Here is a 27,374-nt window from a genome sequence, read left to right as displayed (position 1 = left end):
AGGTCACCACAGTGTATCATCTGTCCGCTCATGAGTGGCAGTGGAGTTTTACGGTGTCGAGTTGCCAGGCCGGTACCTAACCTTCCACGTTGTCGCCTCACAGGAAGACGTTGTCCTGTTTGATTCTCAGCTAGAGCGTCTTCTGTGTGGAGACACGCGTGAATGGGCCTACCTTCATTGAAGGTTGTGCGTCAGAGCTGGTAACTCGGCACGTAAAAATCTACTTCTAGATTCAAATGTTTAGAGCTTCTTCCCACACCCTGGACTGTATAAATGGATTTTGACATGGTCATAGTGGTGGCCTTGCCCTCAACTGCACCTATTCTAAAACCTGCCATGCTCAGAGGTGTGTATATATGGTAGGTGTAGCTTGCATGGAGGCTAGGGATGGTGTGGTCACTACTACTTTAATTTTTCTAACAATCAAACCTCAGTGGTGTGCGCAGGAGATCATTATAGCTTGTGTTGGGGTTGCGGACAATGTAGCCATTGTTTCCTTTTTTTCCTATAGACCTCAGAAGTGTGCAAAGAATGTTACTGTAGCGTATGTGGGAGCAGTGTATCATCTAGGAGCAACAAGTTGAAATACATTACTGTGATCATTAGGTTTTGTTTTCACTTTCCTCATAGTTACGCATCAGGCAGACATAGAGATGGCTGCCTTTGGGATATAGGGGTGAGGAGTGTGAAGGCATATCATGTACATGTATGATAACATTCACTTGAAATGGGGAGCATGCCAGGTCACTGAAGATATTTTTGGGGAATGTAAAATGAAGTACATTTACTTAAATACATTTGGCAACAGTGGAGTTTGCCTTCTCCACTGTTGTGTGACCCCATAGTTGGTATTTATAAGTTTGAGGGATATAGTGGTACAAGGGGGCTTGGGCACCTGCAAAAAAGAATCTCTCTTCAGGGTGTTTACTGAAGGCAGTTTTGGCAAACATTTTTAAATGTTTTTCCATACACCAAAACTCCTTGCTGAGTCACATGAATCCCTTGACATACATGAATGTGGCCATTCAATCCTCTGCCTTCATTCCAATCTAACATGCAAGGGATGCACAGACTGTGGCAGTCTTCTTGGGGGAAAGGGTAGGGAAGCAGGCATTATTTCCAGATAGGATTTATGTATCATCTCAAAGATGTGTCTTGTTAATTTACTGTGAGCTACAATTTTGAACATTAAGCCTTGGGTACAATTTATGACTTTCTTACAGAAAAAAAATAATACTGAAATTCTGCTCTTGCTCATGTTGTTCTTTTTTTTTTTTCTTTGTTCAAGACATTATAGGTTCATAGGTGTTTACTAGGCTAATGACCACAAGAGCCTTTTTAAGCCTAGCCATGCAACCCAAATCTCTGACAAGTTCTGATACACTTGATAAGTGTAAACATGGGCCTGGGAGATTAACCATTTACAAGTTACCTGTTTGTATCAGAGACATAGGTGCCAAACCAGGGATGAATTTCTGGTTTTCCATCCAATTGTCGAAGTTGCACTTGAATTGAATTGGATTAGGGAGGAACTCTGCTTTACATGGATGGGGAGCCTGCTCCATAGACAGGGTAGTCTATGGGATACATATCTGTCTCTCCAGCAGGTCCTATTTATATCACAGGCAAGGTTTTAAGTCTTTAGAATGGGTAATTCTGGTACTCTTTGTTTTGTGGATATGCAGTAATTCTGGTACTCTTTGTTTTGTGGATATGCAGGAGGTCTATCAGAGTGGGGTCTGACAATGCCCTGTATGCTAGGCATAGATCTCCCCTCAAAAACCTGTAGGAAACAGAATACAGGGATAAGGCCTTGAAGCGGTATGCACAGGACATATTACTTACTCCCTGTATTCTTTTAGTGAGGAACCTCTGTGGATGTTCCACTTGTTGGATATGCCTGGCTAGGTACATACCAAAGGGGGCATTGTACTCCATGATAGGTCTGATGAGTGCTGAATACAGTGGAACAATGACTTCTTGGACTTAGATGCCATACCTTTGTTTATAAGTTGTGCAACATAGAATGAGTTCCTCACCACTGTAGACACGTGATGATCAAAGGCTAGATTGCTATCTATGTGTGTCCCTAAGTCCCTGACTACTGGGTCAGCTGTAAGGGATGTGTTGTCAATATGATAGTTACCAGAGATTATATTAAAAGAGTGTGAAAATAATAGTAATAATAATAAATAAACAAAATGCACTTCAGAGCATATAGAAATCCAAAACTTCTTGAAAATGCTGAAGAGTATGGCAAAATGTCAGACAAGGAAGAAAGAAGTAATGTCCATAGTGTAGGAAGCCCTGGGATTTGGGGAAAACAGGGGAGAGTACTGGAGGATGTGTGCAGGGGAGATGGAGTATTCAGTGAAGGGCACTATGGAATCCATTGCCAAAGGCATCATTTCACAGCCTTGTTATATACTGCTGTTGTAATGTATCATCACAGCAACTAAATGCCAATCACTGGCAATGCACTTCAGTGAAATGAGCTAACATAGTGTGGTGCATGGACGTGTCAAGGCTGTACAAGCATTGTAGCTACAATGTAGTCTTTTTTTTTCTCTGCAGCATGAACTAAAATGTTGCTTAGGTAAGGATGGATTGATAGGATAATACCTAAACTGTAAATGCCCTGGGGTCCTCAACTTGACAATTGCTGTTGCTGTGGGCCTCCAAAATGCTAACACCAGCCCTGCCTTCACAACCTGGTTCCTGCACCCTGATGCAAATTCTCTAAAAGGTTTTCAATCATTCTCCATTCTGTGAATACATTCGTAAAAATGATTCCTTAGAAAAATGCACTGTACTCCAGAACCTGCTGTGACCATGTTTTCCTGATAAGTCCTTCATTTTTTCCTGATAGATCCCTCAGGTTATCAAGTGATAGGCTGTTGGCTGTTCCATGGATTAGTACAGAAACATCTGACAGCATTGCTTTTGATTATCTTCCACCAGTCCTGTGAATTCTGCTACTGTCCCTGACTGAGGTAAGTTATTCTGAGTATTGCTTTGTGAGGTCCCTAAAGTTCCATCTTTTTTAGAGGAATCAATTTTAGAGCCTTTTCAGGGTACTTCAAACATGTCGAGTGGTTATTTATTTAGTTTTTTTAATTTTTATTTAATTCATTTTTTTGTTTACTGATTTGTATTCTGTCTCTTGTAGCCTTATCCTGAATTTACCTCCTCATATCCTGTTATATTACATGTTATTTCTGAATGATGCCTAGGATTTGGACATCTAAATACTTTTTAACACATGATGATGCAGCTTCTGGAATGGTCACACAGCATACATCCCATTTGCTAGTCTTGAATGATCTAGTCTCAACAAGAAAAGTCAAATAAGTTGATCTGTGCTGCCCATATTTTAATCAGAAAGAATTCTTGGTACAATTCAAATTAAAGGTTATGCCTGACATATATCCATGCATTATAGAGAAGTGGGACACAGGATGATCAGTAACGGACAGAAAGGTGAGACTACAGCTCCTTATGCTAACCTTAGTAGTGTCATAGGTAGGGCTGTACTTATGTGGGGCATACTCAGATTCCCTTAACTTTTGCACTTAGTTGAAGTCATTATCCCAGTACATCAGTTACATAATATAGTGCTGTCTGTACTGCATTCTACTTTAAAACGTAAATCACACATCTGTATGTTACAGTCACTACTTAGGTTAGTATGTGTATATATGTAGGTATGTGTGGGTATGTACATTTTATATATATTAGTGTGAATTGACTTAATTTTGCAATAAAATCAATAGAGCAAGAAGGCATATCTTAGAGTTCGAATGACAAGTGAAACCTTCAGATCACTGGTCCTGTAATGTGTTACTGTTTACAAGGTGAAGAATCATGACTGCTGTCCCTAGCTTAAACAACATGTGACATCCCCACTCTGGGCCAGTAATCAAGGAGCCTGAATCCCAACCACTGGCACTGTAGAGGGACATTCACTTGGAACCAAAAATGGATTCACCCAGTATTTCCCAATGCAGCTCTCTGCATCAAACATAATTTCCCTTAAGAGCACACAGAGAACACACTCAGTCTTGGGTCTGGGTTTCCCTCCAGGTCTCCAATAAGAGTCCCCACTGACACAGCTATAGAGTTAAGACCTCAGCTGATTGTCCAAGCCAGTTTCTCCACCACTCTCTCTCTCTCTCTCTCTCTCTCTCTCTCTGTGAAACCAGTGCTTTGTGCTCCTGCTCCAAGCAGCTGACACACACAGTCTTTCAGATTTGATTTTCACACACACACACACACACACACACACACACACACACACACACACACACACACACACACACACACACACATCATACCTCTCAACCTCTTAGAGCAAGAAATCTAGACAAAGCCATAAACAAAAGTGGCCCAAAAAAGGGACATTTTTTTAAAATATTGCTCTTTCAAACTTAGAAAGCTGATAGAATAACAGATTTTGTATTATGACTTTTCTGAAGGGTTTGAAGTCTGAAACTCAAATGTCTGTCATTATTTTCTAAATATAATCTTTAATGATTTGCCAGAAAACCACAGTTTTATGACAAACCAAATATATGAGGCAAAAATCTGGACATTCTGCAAAATCTGTACAGTTGAGAGGTATGATACACACACACACACACACACACACATGGGAAAGGCTGGCACAGATTTACTAGCTATGCCCCTTCTGCCCAGACTATAAGGTAGTTACACTGCCACCAGATACTCCAAAGCCAGCTACTCTAAGGCTGTTGCAAATTACACTGAGTGAATTTAATATTAATATAAATGGTAATATTTGGCCAATCTGATAAGGCTTTCTGGAGTGGCCAGAGCTGTCAACAAATATAAGTACTCTCAGAGATTAAAATATTCTCTAAAAGACCAGCCACAATGAAAAGTTTAACTATATTTAATAGTAAAAGAACATGAAAATACTAAATATCTATTTACAATAAACACTAGAGTTTCATATCACATGAAATGTTAAAAATAAAGCAGATAGGTTCACACAGGTACAGAAAAAAACAATACTTAACTAATCTCACTATATTTTCCTGACTGATCAAAAGAATTATTATTCCCAGGTTACTTACTAGAGCAAGGCAAGATGAAGTAGATGAAATATCCTTCTTTGTCAGGTTACAAAATGGATTGCCATGAGGCTTCAGTCTCACCTAGTATTAAAATAGCATTTTTTTTTGCAGATTACAGAATGACATCACATATATGGCCATCTGACTTCTGGTTCTCATGCAACCCCCCTTGGCTAGAAGCTGTCAGGATTTAGCTCATAGATGTCAATAATATACACACACAGAGCCTTGCTAAGATCTGCTGCAGCTCCTGGAAGTCCTAAAACAATTTCAAACTGCCACCTTTCCAGAGCAGCAATTAGTTCACCCCAGTGACAGTGCAGGAAGCTTCCTAGTGCAGAATTTTTGTTTCTGGCTGCATTGAGAACTGTAAAGATACAATGTTTATGGCCTAAGCCAGATAATTTAATTTCAAATTATTTTCAAAGTTTGAGATTAACCTCTTCTCTTCCAGTATACTTTCTTAAAACATATATACATTTAAACAGTTACAATGTTGTTGTTGTTGTTTGTCTTTCAGCTTTTCCCGGTTAGGGGTCACCACAGCAGAACTCCAGTCTGCTAATGATTGGCAGTAGATTTTCATGAACGCCGAGGTGCCAGCTCAACGTTCAACCAAGGCACGCCCATTTAATACATGTATATTTCTTTTTCTGTCCAGCAGGGCACACTGTTGGTACATTTTTAATGTAAACAACTGTACAAATACATTTTTCAATACAAGCATCTGTAAATCAGTTTGATATACAAATGACATATAATTCTTTACAGAATTCCAGTTAGCTATGCTAGCATGTGGTACATATCCACTGCCCTACTTTTCCTGACATAGCTGGCAATACCTAACATCATCCCACAACAAATTAGCAGAGGGGTCCAGTGCAAAATGTAGCTAAAAGGAAAAGAGCTAAAGTCTGAGCAATGGGATACTGCCAAATGTTAAGATAATGTTCTGCCTGGCTTGATCAAATTCAGAGGGTATAAAGTAATTAAGTCACAAGGTGTTACTGTAGCTCATGGTAGATACAATGCCCAAGTAGCACAAGGTGAGTCTAGTCCCCCTGTGCCTCAATGTATATGCATTATCACTTTATCATACAGCAGATGTAAAGTGGGTTTCAAAAGGGATGTCACAGTGTGATAAGGTGGGTATTCTGTCACTCTGTTTCATGGTGGATTCTATGGCTTTGTTCTTGGGGTGTGTGTGGGGGGTGAGTGCCACTGTGCATCAAGCTAGGTGTAAGTAAGTACCTGAAGGTGAGTGTAGTGTCACTGTCATGTGGTACTTATAATGTTACTGTGCCATAGGGTATGTACAGTGCCACTGAGTATACCTCTCAACTTCTTAGTACAGGATTTCTGGACAAAGCCAAAAGTAATGAGGCATCAAAGGTTCAAAACCTGGGAAAGGTTCAAAACCTGGGAAAGGTTTTAAATATTTGTCTTAAACCTAAAAAGTTGCCAGAATAGCACATTTTGCATTAGCATGTAATTTCTGAAGCCTGAAACTAAATGTTTGTAATTATTTAATGACTTCATTCCTCAGTGATTTGCCAGAAGACAACATAGAGAAATAGACCAAAAATATGAGGCAAAAATCAATCTGCACATTGTGAAATTCTGGAGAGTTTAGAGGTATTCCACTGTGCTATGATGTGACACATTGTCACACACTTGTTGGTGCAAGTAATAGGTTGCGTACAGTGTCACTAAGTTATGTTAATATGCACTGGTTCTCTAACCATGTTCAATGTCTCCATATCACAAGTTGGATGCAATGTCACTGTTTCCAAAGGCCACAAAACAGAAACAGTGTAATTGACAAGATGAATTCATAGTCGTATACTCACAATTTGGATATAGTGTCACTGAATCTCATTCTGGTTGCAGTGTCACCATGTTACAGGATGGCTACAAGGTCACTGTTTTAAGGTGAGTGAAGTGTTTCTGTGCCATGAGCTTGGTACAGTTCCTGTGGTCACCAAGTGGCTGTAGTGTTTCTGTTCCAGGAGTGTGGGGGGAGGGAGGTATAGTACCCTACTTAAAGGAGTATGCAGTGTCCCTGAGCCAAGAGGCAGTTGCTTGGTCAATGTGTTATGAGAGGATGCAGTGCTACTGTTTAACAAGCTGGTAAAATATTATTGTGCCAACAAAGTGACTGCAATACTTTTGTGTTGAAATGGTTACACTGTAGCACTAATGTCAGTGTCAACTCACACTGGGCTGAGAAATCTTCAGACTGTTCACCCAGGTATCCAGTGTATCACAGGACTATATATGTACAAAGTGTATAGGTATCAACATCAGTGCTGTGCACTGACAAGCAGAGAAATTATATATTTTTGTACCACATGTGGACATCATCAGGTAAAAAGTTTATATAAATTGTCACTTAAAGCTGGGCATAGGCTCATTTAGGGGATAATAGAAAAATAATGCAAAAAAGAAGCAGGGGAGTGGAAAATGCTGAAATGGGATGGAATAACATTTTGTAATGTGCCGGGACAGGATACATGCATACATTAGCATAGCATGGCTACTGACAGACGTATGCCATGGGTGCTATGTATGCCCTGAAGTAATTTTAATTTATTTTGTAAATTGGTATAAATATCATGGTTTATGGGTATAGGTATTGTTAAATGGATTTTGTTTTAGAATGCTTGATTTGCTGAACATTTACTTTTCCAATGGTGAAAAGATGTATTGCTCAGAAATATGCACTTCTAGAGGACAGCTACAGTTATTGAGGATAAGGACTATTTTCTGCAAACTGGAGTACATTTCCAAAAATCTTAACTATGTCCTTGTAATCTGTAAAAAGGAAAAACCTGGAAAAAAAGGAGATGCGTTTGGCTGTGTGGAAAGTAGATAAACACTAACAGAGATGGTCATGACACAATGTGAGAAGGGTTAGAAAAGGATATATGCTTACAAACAAAGTGCAAATGTTAACTAGGGAAAAGTCAGGAAAGCAAATGTGTAATCACTGAGAACACACAAGTAGGAAAATATGACTGTGAATGCAGATATCTGTAACTGAAATCTATATTGCTGCCTCTTCTTAAAAGTAGAAAAAACATATACCAACTGGACAACCACAACTGAAGACACGGCTTTAATAAAAATGATGATAAAAATAGCAGCAAACAAATTCCATGTAAAAGTCAGATAAAAAAGGACAAGCGCTTTCGCATACAGCTTCTTCAGATCCTATAAGAGACTAAAAAACCATGAACATTTTTAAACTAACACTTGACCTATCAAAACAAGAGAAAATTGCGCCAAAAAACAATGACATCATTTCCTCATACAGTCAATGCAACTTCCTATGTGCCTTAAGCCTCCGCCCACTCAGAATGGGTTTGATATTTACCTGACTATTCAACCCTGGATGCTTATAAGCTTGCATCCTAAGAATCCATTTTAGCTCCATCTGCTCCAAATAGTTGTTACAATCACCATCTCTCACATTTTTAAAAATATGTTGTAACACCCTAAAAGAAAAATCATGTCCAGGGCATTCAGACTGATGTTTGGCAAGGGCATTGTTTATATCACCCTTCCTTATATCTGACAAATGTTTGTATACCATGTCACTCAGTCGTTGGATGGTTTTACCCAAATAGAAGCAGGGGCATACATCACATGTTGCTAAGTACACTTTAAAGCGGGTAGTGCAGTCTGCATAGAAATTGGGAATAAATTCAAACGCTAAAGTGGGGTGTTTATATATTTGTTGTTTAGTCAAAACCCTACACATACTACAAGACCTACAGGGATAAGTCCCAGTGTGTTGACTTAACTGTCCAGGGCATTTAGTATCATTGCACAACAACCTTTTAAGATTGTTGTTGCTTCGATAGATGAAATATGGTGCGGCCCCTACTAAGCCAGTCGTTGCAGTGTCCAGTGTTAAAATAGCCCAATATTTCTGTATGATACTTTTCATAACATTGTTATTGCTGGTAAAATGAATTATAAATGAAGTATGACATGTTGTCTTCCTTCTGTTGGTCATGTTATCATCCCTAACTCTCAAAATCGGAGCATTGACCATCAAGGCCCGATCTTGAGTGGCACTAGGTGTGGTAACATTCTGTTCCACAAAGGAGTGTTGAAAATCACCCAGCCTATCAACTTCAAGGTTATCACATATATCCCTAACAGTATTGCCATTATATCCCCTATCAATAAACATTGCCTGCAGAGTATCAAATTCCCGTTGCAGGTCACCCTCATTGTTGCAAATCCTGGACACTCTAGTGAATTGGCTTTTCACTACACTTGAAAACACATGTCAAGGATGCATACTATCTCTAGACAGAAGGCTGTTACGCCAACATGGCTTTCTAAACAGTGTGGTGTTAATGCCCCCTATTGTATCTTTAGTTACTGATTCGTCTAGAAAGTCTACATGTAAAAAAGAATGGGTGACAGTAAACCGAAGAAAATCTATGGTAGACTCGAAATATTCAATATATAGAAGAAGGAACTCAACGTCACCTTCCAAAACAATGAAGACATCATTAACAAACCGTCTATAGTGTCTCACGCCTCTATATAATGGACTCACAGTCAGGTTATTATCCTCCCAAAAATGCATCACCGGATTTGCATAAGAATTGGCACAGGGGTGCCCTTGGCTACCCCCCATCTCTGTAGATATCACTGTTCCTCAAACAGGAACACGTTATTATTCAAAATCAAGTCAAGCAACGTACAGACTAAACTAATATCTAGATTCAATGAGAATGTATCGCTAATCAAGATCTGCCTTATCGCTTCTATCCCATTCTCATTGGGTATGGTAGTGAAAAGATTTTTAACATCCAGGGTAACCAATAGCAGATCAGTGATATCATTCATCTGCACAAATTAGTCAAGATCCTGCAAAAAATGCACAGTATCTCTCAAAATGGTATTTATAGACCTAACTATTGGACTAAGTAGCCCCTCTACATAAATGGAGAGGGGCTCCGTTACCCAGTCCCCTCCGGCAACAATGGGTCTCATAGGTGGCTCAATCAAGGATTTATGAACCTTGGGTAGCCCTTTGATAACCGGTATCATGGGATGAAGCACCTTGAAAAACTCAAACAGTCCCTCATTAATCTCCCTGGTCATAAGTAAATCAAACATACAATCATTCACATATTTAATAATGGTCCTAACCCATGCCCAATCTATCATATGATAGGTATCCAAGTCATTTAATAAAATAAACATTGCTTTTACATAATCACACCTGTCCATTAATACTATAGCGCCACCCTTATCGGATGGCTGAATTATAAGATCCACATTATTTTTCAAATCATTCAATGCCTTATGTTCTGCAGTGCTCAAATTATAAAAGTTACTTTTATTGTAACCGCTTAAAGTCATAATCAATTCCTTCTCACAAGCTTGTACAAATAGTTCAACATGAGATGGTATAATAGGCGAGAAGGTGCTAGGTTCATAGGTAGATACTAGGCTATCTGCCCTAGGGCATTTATAAACCTAGCCAGAGTGTATTTGGCTTCCGCCTCCCTATAAGATTAGCCTACTGTGCCTCTGTAAAGTAGGTCACAGACGGTACCCTTTTAAGATTAGTTTACTGTGCCTCTGTCTAGCAGGGACACAGGAGAGATCCCAGGGGTGAATTTGCGATTTCCCATCCACGCGTCCAAATTTCGCTTGAAGAGGGTCAGCGAGGGGCTATGTCTAACATGAATTGGGATTCTATTCCAGAGTGAGGGGAGCCTCTGGGAAATGAATCTGTCCCTCCAGCATGTCCTATTTATTTTTGTGCTGAGGTTTAGGTCCCTGGAGCATGTAGCTCTAAGGGACTTGGATTTTTTGAGGTGGAACATGTCCATTAATTCTGGGTTTGACATGGCTTTGTACGTCAGGCATAGATCGCCTCTGAGTAGGCGGTAAGCAACTGAGTAGAGCTGGAGTTTCTTTAGTCGAGCTGCGTAGGACATCTGTTTGTAGCCCATGATCCTCTTGGTGAGGTACTTTTGGGGTCTCTCCAGTTGCTGCAGGTGTTGGGTAAGGTATATCCCAAAAGGGGCATTGTATTCAGTTATGGGCCTGATGAGTGACGAGTAGAGGGGCACAATGACCTCTCTTGATCTAGATGCGAACCCTTTCGTGATAAGGTGGGCTATATAGAAGGTCTTTCTAACCACTTTGGCAACGTGATTATCAAAGGAGAGATTACTATCTACGTTGGTCCCCAAATCTCTAATTATTTCTTCCGTACTTAATGGATTACCACCTATGTGGTAATTTGTGAGCACCTTGTTTTTCCCAAAGGGGATGACTATGCACTTTTTAGCATTTAGCTTGAGGGCATGGCTCTGGCATCAAGCATCTGTCTCTGTGAGACCCTTTTGGAGGATGCTTGTGTCAGCTGTAGATTCGATTATGGCCCCCAGTTTGCAGTCATCTGCGAATGTTGTCAGCCATAATCCCCCCATGTTAGCCTGAACCTCAGAGAAGTATATACCGAACAAGAGAGGTCCCAGAACTGAGCCCTGTGGGATGCCACTTGTAACTGGTTTGGATTCGGACATGGCACCTGCGATTCTGACCATGTGGGTTCTATCTCTGAGCCAGTTTGCAACCCATCTTGTGATATAGGGGTTGATATTTAAGCTGGTAAGCTTATTTATGATGCCCGAGTGGGGTATTGTGTCAAAGGCTTTTGCGAGGTCCAGGTAGGCTGTGTGGACTACCTTGCCCTCATCTATGGCTTTGGTAACTGTTTCAAAGAAATCAACTAGGTTTAAAAGGCAAGATCTGCCCTTAACAAAGCCGAATTGGGTAGGGTCCAGTGTCTGGAGGCTCCCAATGTCTTCTATATTCAGTAACTTGCTGCTCTTGGGCTTCACCAAACATTAAACACAGAGCTACTTCCCTGGCAAAAAGCCTCAAATCAAATAAAACATCGCTTACTCTGGCTGGAGTGGCTGGAATAAAAGTTAGCTCCCGTTCCAGCACAGTGTATTCTAAACTAGTCAGAAAATGCGTGGAAAGATTCAAAACCAAATCCTTTATCATCTCATCTTCCACTGATTTGAGCCTCTTTCTTTAGACACTTTCCTCTTCTGTCTCCCTCTGCTCACAGAACGAGGATATTGCGGCTTCCTTGGTTGTACTCATGTTCCGGTCACCACATCATTCATCACATAGTCCCTCAAAACCTACACTACCAAAACACACACACACAGAAACACAAAACACACACCTACATTCATGGAGGCACTCAATAAAAATCTGCCCAAGCAACAGAGACCTCCAAAGCAGAAATGCAAGCAACCTCCACCCCCCCCAACACAACCCAAATGACACACAGCCCACAAACTCTGTGTGCCACTCAACCACAGCCCATAAGGCATAACAACATACCCAACACTCTAGTTATAAGTGACTCTATAGTCAGGCCCACTGATGTTCCACTCACCAGGCTAAACAAGGAGAAAAGTACTGTCAGCTGCCTGTCGGATACCAGGATCTGCCACATAACGCATGCACTCAGGTCACTCCACAGCAAGTACAAATATTACTCTGTCATTGTCCATGTTGGTGTGAATGACCTGAGAGGTGGTACCTCCCTGGACTACATAAAAAGAGACATGAAGGAGCTCTCTGATCTTGTAGCCCGGGTGGGTATGACCCTAGCCCTGAGTAGCATCCTGCCATCACCCAGAATGATACCACAGTACAAGGACAAAATGATTGACTTCAACAATTGGCTAAGCTTCTGGTGTCATTCTAAAGGGAACTAGTATCTGTCTGCCTGGGATGACATGATTGACAGACCACAATGCTTTGCCAGAGATGGCCTGCACTTGTCGCCCTTCGGATTCCGGATACTGGATAAGGCTCTTGCCACCCCTATAGTACCTTTTTCAGGCAAGATTCAAATGACAAATTCTCTACCATAACCGGTACAAGCAAGCAAAATCTGAGGATAATGCTACTCAATGATAGAAATCTAAATCTCTAAATGAACTCACTCGAGGCACTCCTTAAATTGGAGAACATCAATGTCTGTGCAGTGACAGAGACCTGGTTCAAGGCTCCAGAGACCACCCCTGCATTACCAGGCTACAATTCATACCACACTTTTCAGCCACCTAACCTGGACCAAAACACTAAAGGCAGAGATGTGTCCATATTTATTAAGCATATCCACACCTCCAGGCTAGTTGCTCAGCATAATGCATCCAAGATTATCCAAGTGCAACTAACTCTGGGCAAGACCACAATCTAAACTGTAGCCTGCTACAAATCCCCCTCCATGCCCCAGGATTCCCACTCCTCATTTCTTGATACACTTGAAAATATTAGGGTACAACCTAACACCCTAATAATGGGCGATTTCAACTACCCCACCATTAACTGGGAAAACTACTCATGTACCAACGCTTTTGCTCAACGTTTCCTGGAATTCATAAATTCCAATGCCTTGGATCAACTTATCCACACCCCCACCAGGGGCAGAAATATCCTAGACCTGGTCATTACCAACATGGGTGACCGGTGTTCACACCAGAGGTCAATTTCTCGTTGGTCAGATAAGAATACAAGCTAATCATCCTAGACATCCACATCCCACCCACACCTGCCATTAGGGAAACCACACTAAAATATTTCTCCAAAGCCAACTTCACACTTCTTAAGACAGAAGTGGAAAACTTCACGACACCCATACAGATGGACAATAGAGGTACAACTGTTGAATTCTACACAAATGCACTTACACGAGTGCATGGATCATGCTATCCCTAACAGAACCAAGATGCTATCCTCTAAAAAAAGGAAGCCAATCTGGTGATCACCTGCCATAAGCAAACTCTACAACAGAAGAAAGAAACTGCTGCAAAAAAAGAGTAAAATACCATGATTGGAGGAACTCCCTGGTCAGCCTGAGTAAGAAGCTGAGATCCCTCATAAAATCCTTCAAAGCTAGTTACGAAAACATTCTAAAGACAACCACAAAGCATTCTATAGCTATGTCAAGAATCTCAATGGCAACACTCAGATCTGCTCTGAGTTACAGCACAATGGCACTAAATATACAGAACCAAGTGATATTGCCAACATCCTGGCAGATAGGTTCAGTGCTAACTTTACCCCCTCTCACCCCCTAAAGGGCCCCATCTCTATACTGGAAGAATGCAAAGTTTCTGTAATCAAGGCTGCACAGGTAAAAACCACACTCTCCAAAGCCAAGAACACAGCATCCATGGGACCTGATAACATCCCAGGCTGTGTTCTACATGAACTACAGAATGAACTGGCACCCCACCTAAGTACCATGTCCAATCAAAGCCTCACCTCAGGCTTTGTGCCCACCTAATGGCACACAGCAATAGTTATTCCACTCCACAAAGGGGGATCCACCACAGACCCTGGGAACTACTGCCCCATTAGCCTGACGAGCCTGGTCTGCAAGGCCATGGGACGTATCATCATGGAATTTATAAACATAGACATTGGTAATCTCCAAACTCTGAACCCCACCCAGTTCAGGTTTGTAAAAGGCAGATCATGTCTCCTAAACCTGATGGACTTCTTTGAAGCAGTCACCAAAGCTGTAGATGAGGGTAAGGTGGTTCACACAGCCTACTTAGATATTGCCAAGGCTTTCAACACCACCCCCCTCCTCTGAAATTATAGATAAAATCACTAAATTAATAATAAATCCCTATGTCACAAGATGAGTTGCCAACTGGCTCACTGTGAGAATCCACACTGTGAAAGTAGCAGACTCCAAGTGTGACTTCAGATCAGTGACAAGTGGCGTACCACAGGGTTCAGTCCTGTGTCCTCTCCTATTTGGTATCTACTTATATGAAGTACAGGCTAGCACAGAAGGTCTTTGGCTAATGAAGTTCGCAGATGACTGCAAACTAGGAGCCATAATCAAAACTCCTAACAATGTGGACATCCTACAAAAGGGCCTCACTGAGACAGATGCCTGGCATCAAACCCATGGCCTCAAGCTCAATGCCAAAAAGTGCATTGTCATCCCTTTTGGTAAAAACTCTGTACCCATGAACTACCGCATAGGCGGCAGTCTACTTAACACTGAAAGTGTGATAAGAGACCTTGGGACACAGGTGGACAGTAGTCTCTCCTTTGATAATCACATTGCCACAGTAGTCAGGAAATCCTTCTACGTGGCACACCTCATCACAAAAGGTTTCTCATCCAGGAAAAAAGAGGTCATTGTTCCCCTCTACTTGTCACTCATTAGACCCATTATAGAGTACAATGCCCCTTTTGGTATGTACCTCACAAGACATCTACAACAACTGGGAAGGCCTCAGAAATACCTCACAAAGAAGATTACTGGCCTCAAACAGATGCCCTACGCAGACCATCTCAAAAAACTCCAGCTGTACTCCATCGCATATCGCTTACTCAGAGACGATCTCTGCCTAACATACAATGCTATGTCAAACCCAGAGCTGTTGGGCATGCTCCACTTAAATAAATCCCATTCCCTCTGAGCTACATACTCTAGGGACCTAAACCTTGTTACCACAATAAACAGAACATGCTGGAGGGATAGATTCCTGTCCCAGAGACTTCCCATACTCTGGAACAAGCTACCTATCTATATCAAACAAAGCTCCTCATTAGCACTCTTCAAGAAAAATCTTGATGATTGGATGGGAAATAGGAAATTCACCCCGGGGATCACCTTTGTGGCTCTGCTCGACAGGGGCACATGTAAATAATTTCTTGGGTGGCGAAAGCCAGTGTACCTTTTTGGCTGGGCTTATAGGCCCTAGGGCCAATAGCCTAATACCTACCTATGAATATATATGCAGCACAGGAAGTGCCAAAAATGAGTGTGTCCTAAACACTGCATGCAGTATAAGAATGCTGGAGGAGTTGTACAGAAGTTGTATTTCATAATTTCATTCATGTGTGCATTGTAACAGCACGTGAGTGTGACAAAATGTGAAGCAATATTGTGTGTATTCAAAGTTCAAACATCTTAGAATAATTCTGTTAGCCAGTTGCACAAGCAAATTAGAAACAATAGCAGGTTTCCAGGCAAATAATACTTGCACAGACATGACTTGGTGTTAGGGTGATAAATTGGGATACTAATTGCTGGTTACTGGTAGAAATGGAGTGCACCATTGGAAGAGATATACAGGTAAACTGTTAGGCATCATACTTGAGCCATATCTTAATGTAGAGTCATGATTAAATGTAGGATTTCCCTCAAAATTAAAGAAATCTTGGACATGATTAAAGCCAATATCCAAGAGACATCAATATCTGCCTGATCAACTTTCTGATGAAACTCGGTCATATCCATGACAGGAGGACCAGTCCGGGCATACAGGACTAAATTCCCAGCTGGACTTCAGTTCTGGGAATAGCAGGATTGACTCCTCTGATAAAGAATGTTCTCTCATTAGTGCCCCCCCCCCCCAGTTTACTAGATCTCTACAAATACATACATATGTGGAGAAGACAATGAGAAAATAAAGCCTCAACTACATCTGATAGAATGAAAAAATACAAATTATGCAGACAGGTACTTGTTATGGTATACCATGCTACATGGTTGCATGTCTCATCCAGCATCAATATGTTAATCTGTGTCTACAGTGTCAAAAATCATTAGATAACGACCCCCCCTCTCTTCTGCATAGGCCAGCAAATATTTCATTTGATAACTCTCACATATCACACCAATGCAGATAACCGATGCTTGGACAGTATCCTATGTATTTAATGGTACACATCTCACTCCATCTGAGCACTGTGGTTTCTTCACTCCCACAGTGCAGATGTACACATCACACAGTGGTTGACCTGCACATGTCCATAGACAGGATTGTCTAGATTGGGTCGAGGTGTAGCATGAACATTTGCAATCTCTATCAATTCAATGCTACTCTCCTACCTTCTTCAACAGTCATGCCAAACTGTTGCAGGTCTTCTGTCACATAATCCATCCATCTCTTTGCTGGATGTCCTTGTCTCCTCTTGCCTTCTTCCTATCTCTCCAAAAATATTTTCTGCTTTCCTGCACATGTGCCTGAGCCACCATAGTCTGTTTACTTTAATCGTTTCTGCAACTGGAATTACGTTGGCTTTGATTCATTTGTCATTATTTCTTCATCTGTCCCACAGTGTGCATACTAACACCCATTTCAGGCACTTCACATCCATCATCTCTAGCTTCCTCATCTGTTCTGCCTCACTACCCAGGTTTCTGTAATAGAGAAGTACTGGTCATGTCACTGTTTTGTATACCATAAATGCAGCAGTGGTGCAGTGGTAGCGTTGTTGCCTCACAGCAAGAGGTTCTCCCGTTCGATTCTCGGCTGGAGTGCGGGGAGTGCCTTCTGTGTGGAGTCTGCATGTCCTCCACGTGGTTGGGTGGCATTCGAAAGACATGCATAAATGGGCATGCCTTCATTGAAGGTTGGACGTCGAGCTGGCACCTCGGCGTTCGTGAAAATCAACTGCCAATCATTAGCTGGCCAGAGTTCCGCTGTGGCGACCCCTAACTGGGAAAAGCCAAAAGACAAACAGCAACAACATTTCACTGTCTTTGGCATTCTTTAAGAACACACTTCCCATGAGACTCTGTGCCATTGGCTGCAGCACCTCTAATTCTAGCTTTGAGCTCCTCATTCAGACTCCCCTTCTCCTCAACCACCATTACCCAGTGTCCCAAAGATATGTAGTCAGCTTGTACAATGCACGTCTGTACTACTACATCCACCCAATTACATATGTGGACAAAAGCATGTCCACACTGTTTATAATATTCAGTGTTCATAGTTTGATTAAAGTTGGTCCTTTTATGTCAAAATATGGTACATACATTATTTATGACAAATGTCTGCATGTTGGATATTGTGCTATGCTGACTATTATACAATCATGAAACAACATGAGTTTTAAAACCAGAATTTCTATTTTATTTATGAATGTACTGTAATATTCAACTGTGCCAGATGACATAACCAACCTACTCACATACAAGTGGCTTGCTCCATATAAAATACTATCTTAGCAATACATTTACATTATTTGCAAACATGAATTGAATATATTCTGTTTTAGGTACATTATTAGCTATTGAATCATGGTGAAGAAGGTCATCTGTGACCGGTTGATCCCCTTTGCATACCCACTATTCTTTACTGCAGGTTTCCCTGTCCACCTGTCCTGGTCAACAACCGGATTAGTCCTTGTGGGAATCATGTTAGTAGATCATACATTCATTAGCTGTACTACAAGGGTCTCATGGTAAATTAATTTTTGTGACACAGTGAATCACAGTGGGCACTATCACCAAAACAAGGGGCTGACAACCAGCCATAATTAGTGGCAGCAGTGCATGAGAATGCCACCGAGAGCTCTTGCAAGATGTGTAGACCTCTGAGGTGCACCAATATGGAATCACTTCGGCAGATGAGCAATGGGTAAATGCTGCTGAATGCAGTGGAAAAACTAAGGGTATAACTTACTCGAATGACAGAAGAGTGATATGGGGCGGTATGTAATGCAAACTGTGTTTATTTGGTTATCATAGTTTTGTAGTTGAAGGTTACAGACCTGAGGTAATCAGTGGTGACAGAATAATACCCTCGGTCCCCAAGGATGTGTTGTAAACAACATGCCCTTGTAACTGCTCCAGGTCTTTTCAGTGTTGTTTGAGTACAACCTGAGAGCTTCTCTCCTTTATCCAGTTCTTTTCTTGCTGGGTGATCTGCAGGAATTTAGGAAGCATTAGGAATGGACATTGCAGTGGAATGTGGGAGGTGGCAGTGACAGGTTTTGAATTGGTCACTTGTTTGAAGCATGTCCTGGGAAATGTTGCTGACACTCCAGAACTGCAGGGGATAACCTAAGGTTAGGTATTTCATCTTGTCAATCCTGAAAATGTACTTCTGGGGCTGTCCACACATGTAATGATAGTTCAGGTAGGTGATGACCTCATAGGCACAATCCATCAACAAGGAGGAGATCTCTAGGAATGCTGTGACCACATTGTCAAAACGTAAGAAAAACAGGGTAACTGCCATACATACAGTGATGCAAAAATCTGTATTAGCTCCATAGAGCAGATGCAGGTAATTCCTTTGCAGAAGTAAAAACAGGCTTCCTTTTTTTACAGATTCAGGGGATGTCTTACACTTATCTAGTTTGATTATATTTGAATCCAATATATGTTGCAACATCCTCCAGGACGGACCACATAAGAATATGCACTCTGTGAGTTCCTCATTGTGAGGCAACATACAAGGCTCATGATTCAATTTACAAAATGCAGCCAATACTTGCATGAGATGGCTGCAGACTGCAGCTTTTGTGGGGAATGTAATGATTATTTGCAACATTGTATATTGTATTGTTGCAAGTCCAGACTATCAAATCACATCATTAAATGAGGTGTAGTGCTCTCTGTAATCATCATTTCTTGTACTACTATTGGAGCTACACTAATTTCCAGCTCTGCAGTAAAAGAGGTCACTACTTCAGCATTGTTTTTAAACTGAGAAAACACAAATTGTTGTATTACTTCCATTTGTAAGGAGGGGACTTCCCCTTAACCTCCCAAAACTTCTGTTTTTAAGAAACTGAATAGTAAATGAGAGAAACCCCTTACAGATTAACCAAACATTTCACCAGAATCTGTTAGAATATTGTGGCAACAGTGGTTGTCAAATTATATTACTGCCATAACATTCAGAGATCTAAGCTATGCAAAGGAACTGATGAAGTCTAACGCCCTACATTAACTCTGGGGAATGTTCCAGTCTCCAGCATAATATGCATTCTGCTCAAGTCCTCTACACTCCGAGCAGATGTCAGAAGCAAGATGGCAGTCTGAGTTTTATGTAGCTCACAGAGTGAAGGTATCCCTTTTCAGTGGGTGCTGGTTTGCCTTAACCTCTATAAGGGTGGTTGTTAGCTGCTGCTTTTCTGTGTGCACCCCCCTTCATTCACTGAAGATTGTCCATCAGTCGCTGTATGGCTTGGCATACCCTGGATAGCATCCATTTCTGAAGATTCAATGACCTTATGAATAATGCTGCCATGCACTTTGATCTTACAGCCCCGTCTTCCATCTTCTCCACCTTTACAGCTACAGTTCATGGGTCAGAAGCTGAGGCATGTTCCTGAGGGGAGACTGGCCCTTAGCTTCCATAAATCTTGTTGTGAGCTGGTAATTGCTTTCCAGTTGCAGATCTGATAGCATCTCCTTATAAATATCCAGCAGTCTCTAGTATTTTGTGTGATTTCAAAATGATATTTGCATCTTTTTATAACAGACTTTATTTTCATGGATTGTGAAGGAATGGTGTTATATTTTAGGTCAGTCTAGCCTGGAGCATGTACTCTAAGTTATGCTGCTTGTGAGCTACTGTAGTTATGGATGGCTACTCTATAATTGTTTTCCCCTTGTACTCTATAAAGCCCTTTAGTCTGCAGTGTTGTGTTTGCTGCCAATATTTACTGCCTTGTGCTATGTTTTGATGGGTTTCAGCACCTTCATTTCTTGACAGTTTATAGCATGCTCTTAATGAGGCCAGTTTCTTTGGTGGCCTACCATGCTTTGAGGCCACTGTTATGGTTGTTTTTTCAGCACTGTCTCTACTGGAATATACTCTGTGTCATTGTAATGCAACAGTTCCTCCATTGACCAAAGAGGTGGACCTTGTACTAGAGTAATAGAGCATTGTCAAGGTATCTCACTCACTCAAAGTAGAGACAAGTGACACATTTAAATTCCTTGATGTAAGAAGCCATTACCACTAATTGTGGAGATGCCAGTCTTACAGGTTCATAGGTGTATACTAAGCTATCAGTTGAAACCACCATTACAAACCTAGCCACTGCAATTCCTACTGCTTCTTCCTTCCGTCCTAAAGGTTCTGAGGATCTATGTCAGAAAGGTGAATTACAGACCCCTAAGCTACTCACAGGATGAATCTAAAGAAAGTTAGACAGAGATTTTTTTGTTTGATATGGAGAAGGAATTTAATCACAGACAAAGGATTCTTTGGTTAGGGGAGTCTATCCTGTGAACTGGCTCTGTTTAATATTACAGTACAGATGTAGCCCCGAATGGTTCCTGGTGGTTTGACTTGTTTGTGGACATGTAAAAGGTCTAAGTGGGACAAGACTATTTGTAGCCTTGTAAGTTATTCAAAGGTTACTACATAGAGGTATGTAGGAGACGGAGTAGGGCAATGGGGCTTTTAGATGTTCTGTATAGTTTAGGGAATTCATACTCAAGATTTTCTTGATGATGATGAATATATTTATTTACACTGGTTTACTAAGAAAGATTGATGTGGAATTAAAATTCTTTTTCAGTGCAGGACTGGGGAGAAAAGCTGCATGCTTACACATGCAAAGCTGTTATGACACTGTGCAAAACATCTATTAAAGCAGGCATAGTAAGTCCTTTTATACAAAAATTAAACACAATACAGTTTTGGAGGTTGCACTATACAATATGGGAAGTTTGTATAAAAAGACAGCATTGGAGTTGGTTAAGTAGTCGGGTAGTGAGGGCTAATGATGATTGGGTGCTTAGGTTGGGCTGATAAATGTGAAAGAATGTAGAGAGAGATACTGTTGTGTAGTGGAAAGATCCTTTGATAAGGATAGCGAAGAAGATTAGTAGGAGGTGAGATAAAAATTAAGTTCTGTAAGTAAGGAGTTGGTGAGGAATTATATAGCAAGATATATGCGGGGGGTGGTATATGGCAGCCAGAGAGAATGTGTTCAGGATAGGACGTAGATGAGCACATTGTGAAGGTCATTAATATATGAGGAGGACATTCTAATGATACTTAATTAGGAAGAAGTGAGCCTACAGAAGAGATGTGCTCTAGTTAATGGCAGCACAATGCCATTACGTGGGGGAAGGTGGAAGGAAAGGGAGGGGTTAGTCAGATGGTTTGGAGCAGTGGCATTGCCACATGTCAGAAAGGAATGATTTTGCTCCATGCTTGAAGGTTTTTATTGTGTTTAGTTGAAGGGAGGTTGGGAGGTGGTTCTACTGTTTTGCAGTGTGGGCAGCAATACAGTTAGTCCCATGACAGTTGTGTGAGGGCATTACAGCTGACAGGCATTTTTTTAGATGAACAGAGAATAAGAGAAAAGATATACTACTACAGTAGACTGCTAAGAGAAGGACAGGCTTATGAATTGTGTAGGATTTTTGTGCAACTTTTTATTGGTTGAGTTTGAAGAGGTTGGGTAAGTTGCCATATGAGGGCTACACAGTGATGTGTTGTTAAGAAGGCTGGTGGCAGACTTTACAATTTTGGTATATGATTTCAAGCTTTGTGAGCTGTGTTGATGGCAGATGAGAAAAGGGATTGTGGATGGATAAGGCAGACGGCAGCAGCAGTGGCCATTGTGTTTGATCAAATTTTTTTGGATTGATAGAGCATAACTAATTTTCAGTTGGTCTTATGGGTTACTTGGTGAATGCGTAGATCAAATTTTAGGTGTCCATCAGTAGTGATTCCAATTAGTTTAGTGTGCTAGACTAATTCAATTAATGTGCCATCCGATGATTGAATGGTAAGTGGACTGATCAGTGTCTATACTGGTTTAGGTGCAAAGAGCATATGTTTTGTTTGGGGGAGCGGGAGTAGTTTAGATTCCAGAAGCCAGGTTTCTAGAGCTATGGAAGAATATTGAGAAACCTTTTGAAGTTTATAGAGAGAGTAAGCTGAACAGATGATGGTAGATTCATCCTTGTACTTGATCAGAGTGGAATTGGTCAGTGCAGTGGGCAGATTGTTGAAAAATATACTGAAGAGAAGTGGGCCGAGGATAGATCCTTGAGAAATACTGACTAGAATGGCTGGACTGTGCAGGAGGCTTGTAGCCATGTTACACTGTTGAGTTGTAGCCATGTTACACTGAGTATGGTGAAAGTTAGAGTTGAACCAAATGGCTTTGAATAATAAGCCAATCTTGGAGAGTGTGTGAAGGAGAAGGGGGTGTGAGACAGTATCAAAGAAGAGCAAGCATTTTCAATTAGTTGGGCAATATGGCTGTATAGATATGCTATAATGCTCCTTTGGCATGTATTATGGGTCTGATAAGGGAGAATTAGAAAGGGACTACATCTTCCTTGGACCTGGATGATACATGACTTTTAGTTATTAATTGAGCTAGGTATAAAGGCTCCCCAGTGATAGTGATTGCTCATGAATGCACATAGATTTCTGCCAGTATCTATTTTTAGGGAGGTATCATTTATGAGGTAGTTGCAAGTATGTTCTTGCCTCCCAAATAAATCTCTGCACTGAGCTTTAGAATGTGTTTTTAAGTCCAGGTGTGTGTCTGTGTGCGCGTGGGACAGTCCCTTTTGGAGTTAATAGATGTCATCTGGTGAAGCGATGACTGCTCTGTTTTGTAGTAATCAGCAAATGTAGTCATAGACCTTTGATGCTGGCTTTATAATTATATATATATAACTCCCTGCATTACAATTTTTGATTATATATATATATAATCAAAAATTGTAATGCAGGGAGCTCGCTAATTATGCCTCAAAATTTGGAAAAAGACAAATCAGTTGTGCCAGAATGGCAGGATGTATTTTTGCCTGCATTTTTTGATGGAAATGAAGTCTGAAGCCAAAATGTTTGTCATTATTTAGTCCTCAGTAATTTGTCCAAAGATCATAGATTTGAGGGGCAGACCAAATATATGAGGGAAAAATCTAGGCATTCTGCAAAAAACTGGACAGTTAAGGGGCATGGAAAGGTGAGTAAACAGAACTGTGTTATACTGTATGGCTTTAAAGCTGGTAAAACACTTAGCCTTTTTTTTTTTTTACTTGTAATATATGGAGCTGATAAAAGCTATATGTAGTGCAAAGAATTATGACCAGGTCTTTGATCCTAACTTCATATTATGTGCTCTTGACGTAAATGCCAAGCAATTCGCCTCTCGAGTGAATTTCTTGGCATCCATGTCTCGAACACATAATAAATCGATTAGGATTGGTGATCTGATTATGATCCTCTGTCTCTCTGAATCTACTTTATACCTCACTGCTTAACTACAATAATAAAATGTTCTTCTCTATCTAGTTCCTTTCCTCACCTCCATTTATTTAACTTTCTAAGCACTAATTATATGATCTATTCTCTGTTTGACAAACTCGCTAATACCTCTTCAAATGCTCAGTGTTCATAATTGACTAATGCAGTAGTCGCCTTTATTTCACATGACTGTAATCTAATTAGCAAATGAATATGTAAATAGTACTATATATTACTTAAGGTCTGTTCACGTATATTACTGCGTGTCTCTTTACTGGGTTTGTCTTAATTACAAACATTTTTAAACAAAAGCAAAATGAAAACAAAATAAGCTGTAAGTCACAGGAGTTTGTTTTTGAATAAATTACGATATCCTGGTGAATAGGAACTGTGATAAGTAAGAGGACAGTAGTGACACTGTATATGTTTTGGGTTTACTCAGGGAGTTGGCAGCATTTTAGTATGAATTAAACTGCATGTTATGTTTTAGTTTTTCATCTGAGAAACAGCAGGATTATGATTGTTTTTAACCAGGCTGTATAAGCTTATGGGTTGTTGCCTAAAACTTTTCTGGAGTATTCCTGTAGACTGTCATAGTTTTGCTTAACCTTCAAGATGGCATTCTAAGTTAGGTTTTGTATTGCAGATTAATGCTTTACCCTCTGATGTGCATTAGCTCTTTATATTTGGTATAAGCCAAGGTTCAGACTTCAATTTATCTCTTTTCCTATGTTGAGGTGCAAGTTAATTTAATATGGAGAGGAAGGTTTTGTTTAAGAGAGTTATACAACATCTAAAGACAGTAATTACTATGCTTAAGGATAAAGGTGTTCTTATTGAATTTGGTTCCATTTCTATTTTTTTATCTTTCTGTGAATTTTGTTATATTTCTTATGGCAAAAACTGTATTATGTTTACTGATGGCATCTGGGATACTTCTTGCATCTGCATGGATAAATTTGCTGGGGATTGTCTTTAGTATCCAGTCAAAAAACGCTTTCTTTTCCAGTAACTTTATCTATCCTAGTGATCATATACATTAGCTGAGTTAATCAATTTTGATTGATGCTGGAGTGAACAGTTTTAGGAGTACACTTGGATCAATCAATATTAAGGTCACCCAGGATTATTGTTTCAAGAAATATATTTGTAGTTATCCAGAATAATATGTCCTCAGAGACTGTCTTGCCTGTAGTAGGAGGTATAGTGTGTTGCTTTACATATTGATTTGTTTTAGTTAATGTTAAGTGTATCTGCTAGGATTTCAGTGTTATTGATGTTTGGGATTCGTGTGAGGTGTATGGCAAGGTTAAAAACCGCTGAATATATAATTGTTACACCGCCACCTGCTTTGCTAGTATAATCATTATAGTTAATCTTGTAACAGGGAAGCACTATTTCTTTATCTTTTGTGTGTGATGTAAACAAAGTTTCTGTAACTGTGATTATGCCAGTGGTGTAGTGAGATATCCAGCTATGCATGTCAGCTAGTTTATTCAAGCATAAGCATTTATATGACATCATTTTATTCCAGCGGGGCTGCCTCAGAAAGGTTTATTGGTATTGCTTGTGGTAGGTCCTAGGTAAGGTGAATGGCTCCACACTTTAGCAGTAATTTGTATTTAAGTTAATGCTGGTGTTGTGGATATATCTGGATTGTTTACTTTTAGATTTTCTAACATATTAATGATGTTAGATTTTACTATCTGGGTGTCTGTTGTACTATTAGCTGTGAGTGCTTGCGTGGGAGTGTGCGGGTAGAAACTGAATGATTTATTAAGTGGGGATGTGGTAGTTGGTGAATAGTGTTAGAAGGAAAGAAAAGCAACTAGTATTAGATGTTGTACTATTGGTGAATAGTGTTAGAAGGAAAGAAAAGCAACTAGTATTAGATGTTGTACTATTGGTGAATAGTGTTAGAAGGAAAGAAAAGCAACTAGTATTAGATGTTGTACTATTGGTGAATAGTGTTAGAAGGAAAGAAAAGCAACTAGTATTAGATGTTGTACTATTGGTGAATAGTGTTAGAAGGAAAGAAAAGCAACTAGTATTAGATGTTGTACTATTGGTGAATAGTGTTAGAAGGAAAGAAAAGCAACTAGTATTAGATGTTGTACTATTTCATATGAGTAATGGTTGTATCTAGGTTGTGTTTGCTTTGCCATCCTAGTACAGTGAAATGCTACTTGTTTTGTATAATGTAGTGGTGAGATGAGGGGTAATTATGAATGGCAGGTGGGCTGTAAGTCCACTAATATTTTTTTCATAAATTAAGGGATGACATGATTGAATTCAACAGGAAATGTTTGAGGTATGCATTGGGAGTGAGCCAGAAGTGGGTATTTATTACTGAGATATAAGAAAGGGGTGGACTTTGATTACTGAAAGTCATGTAGTAGGTAACACTGCAGTGGATTAAAAGTGACCAAGTTACTGAAATGTGGAAGAGAGAGGCAGAGAGGAAATAACAGGAAATGAAGTAGTGGACAGCAGAAAACTGGGCAGCTACTTACATATGCATACTATAGTGCAATTTATAAGATCAGGAGAAATTATTATTGGATGATAGAAGATAGGGGTAGACCTGAGAATGAAATAAAGGAAATAGGGTAGGTGGTGGGATGGATTGCTGTGGGATATGGGAGCAAACTAGAGGGGGAAGACTACAGCCATTAGAATCGGGTCAGAATACAGAGGATTATGGTTTGAGTTTCTGATGGGCGGCCACGGTGGTGCAGTGGTTAGCATTGCCGCCTCACAGCAAGAGGTTCTCCGGTTCGATCCTCAGCTGGGGTGCCTTCTGTGCGGAGTCTGCATGTCCTCCCTGTGGTCGCGTGGGTTTCCTCCGGGTGCTCCGGTTTCCTCCCACATCCCAAAGACATGCTGCAGGTGGATTGGACACTCTAAATTGGCCCTAGGTGTGCGTGTGAGTGTGCCTTCTGTGGAAGGTTGGGCGCCGGGCTGGCAACTCGACACCGTAAAACTCCACTGCCATTCAATGTGCGGACAGGTGATCCGCTGTGGCGACCCCTAACCGGGAAAAAGCCGAAAGAAGAAGAAGAAGATGGTTTGAGTTTCTGATCATAGCCAAGGTATGTGTTTTTGAGATAAGGATGCCAAGAAAATTACCTAAGACTGAAGCAAAGATTGAGTGATGATGCCTGGCATCCCATCGAGAACATGTAATAAGAGTTATGATCACATACCCAAT

The 27,374-nt window shown here is 40.5% G+C and overlaps 1 protein-coding gene across 2 annotated transcripts in view; it reads left to right on the top strand.

Annotated features, from left to right (window-relative positions):
* The window catches only part of LOC122791734 (galactoside alpha-(1,2)-fucosyltransferase 2-like), an 827,893-nt gene that overhangs the window by 300,914 nt on the left and 499,605 nt on the right, over positions 1-27,374 (top strand). Inside the window, exon 1 of one of the 2 annotated variants that reach the window (XM_044059643.1) lies at positions 2,885-2,993. The exons of the other annotated variant lie outside the window; for it this stretch is intronic. The gene's annotated coding sequence lies outside the window, so the exon portion shown is untranslated. Of the gene's footprint in view, positions 1-2,884; positions 2,994-27,374 lie in introns of those variants that run through there. 2 annotated transcript variants of the gene reach the window in all.

This window comes from Protopterus annectens, chromosome 17.part0 (assembly GCF_019279795.1).
Source record: "Protopterus annectens isolate FY-2018-M chromosome 17.part0, PAN1.0, whole genome shotgun sequence".
NCBI lineage: Eukaryota > Metazoa > Chordata > Ceratodontiformes > Protopteridae > Protopterus > Protopterus annectens.
Note: the sequence above shows the minus strand (reverse complement) of the source record. Positions and strands in the feature narration are given on the sequence as shown.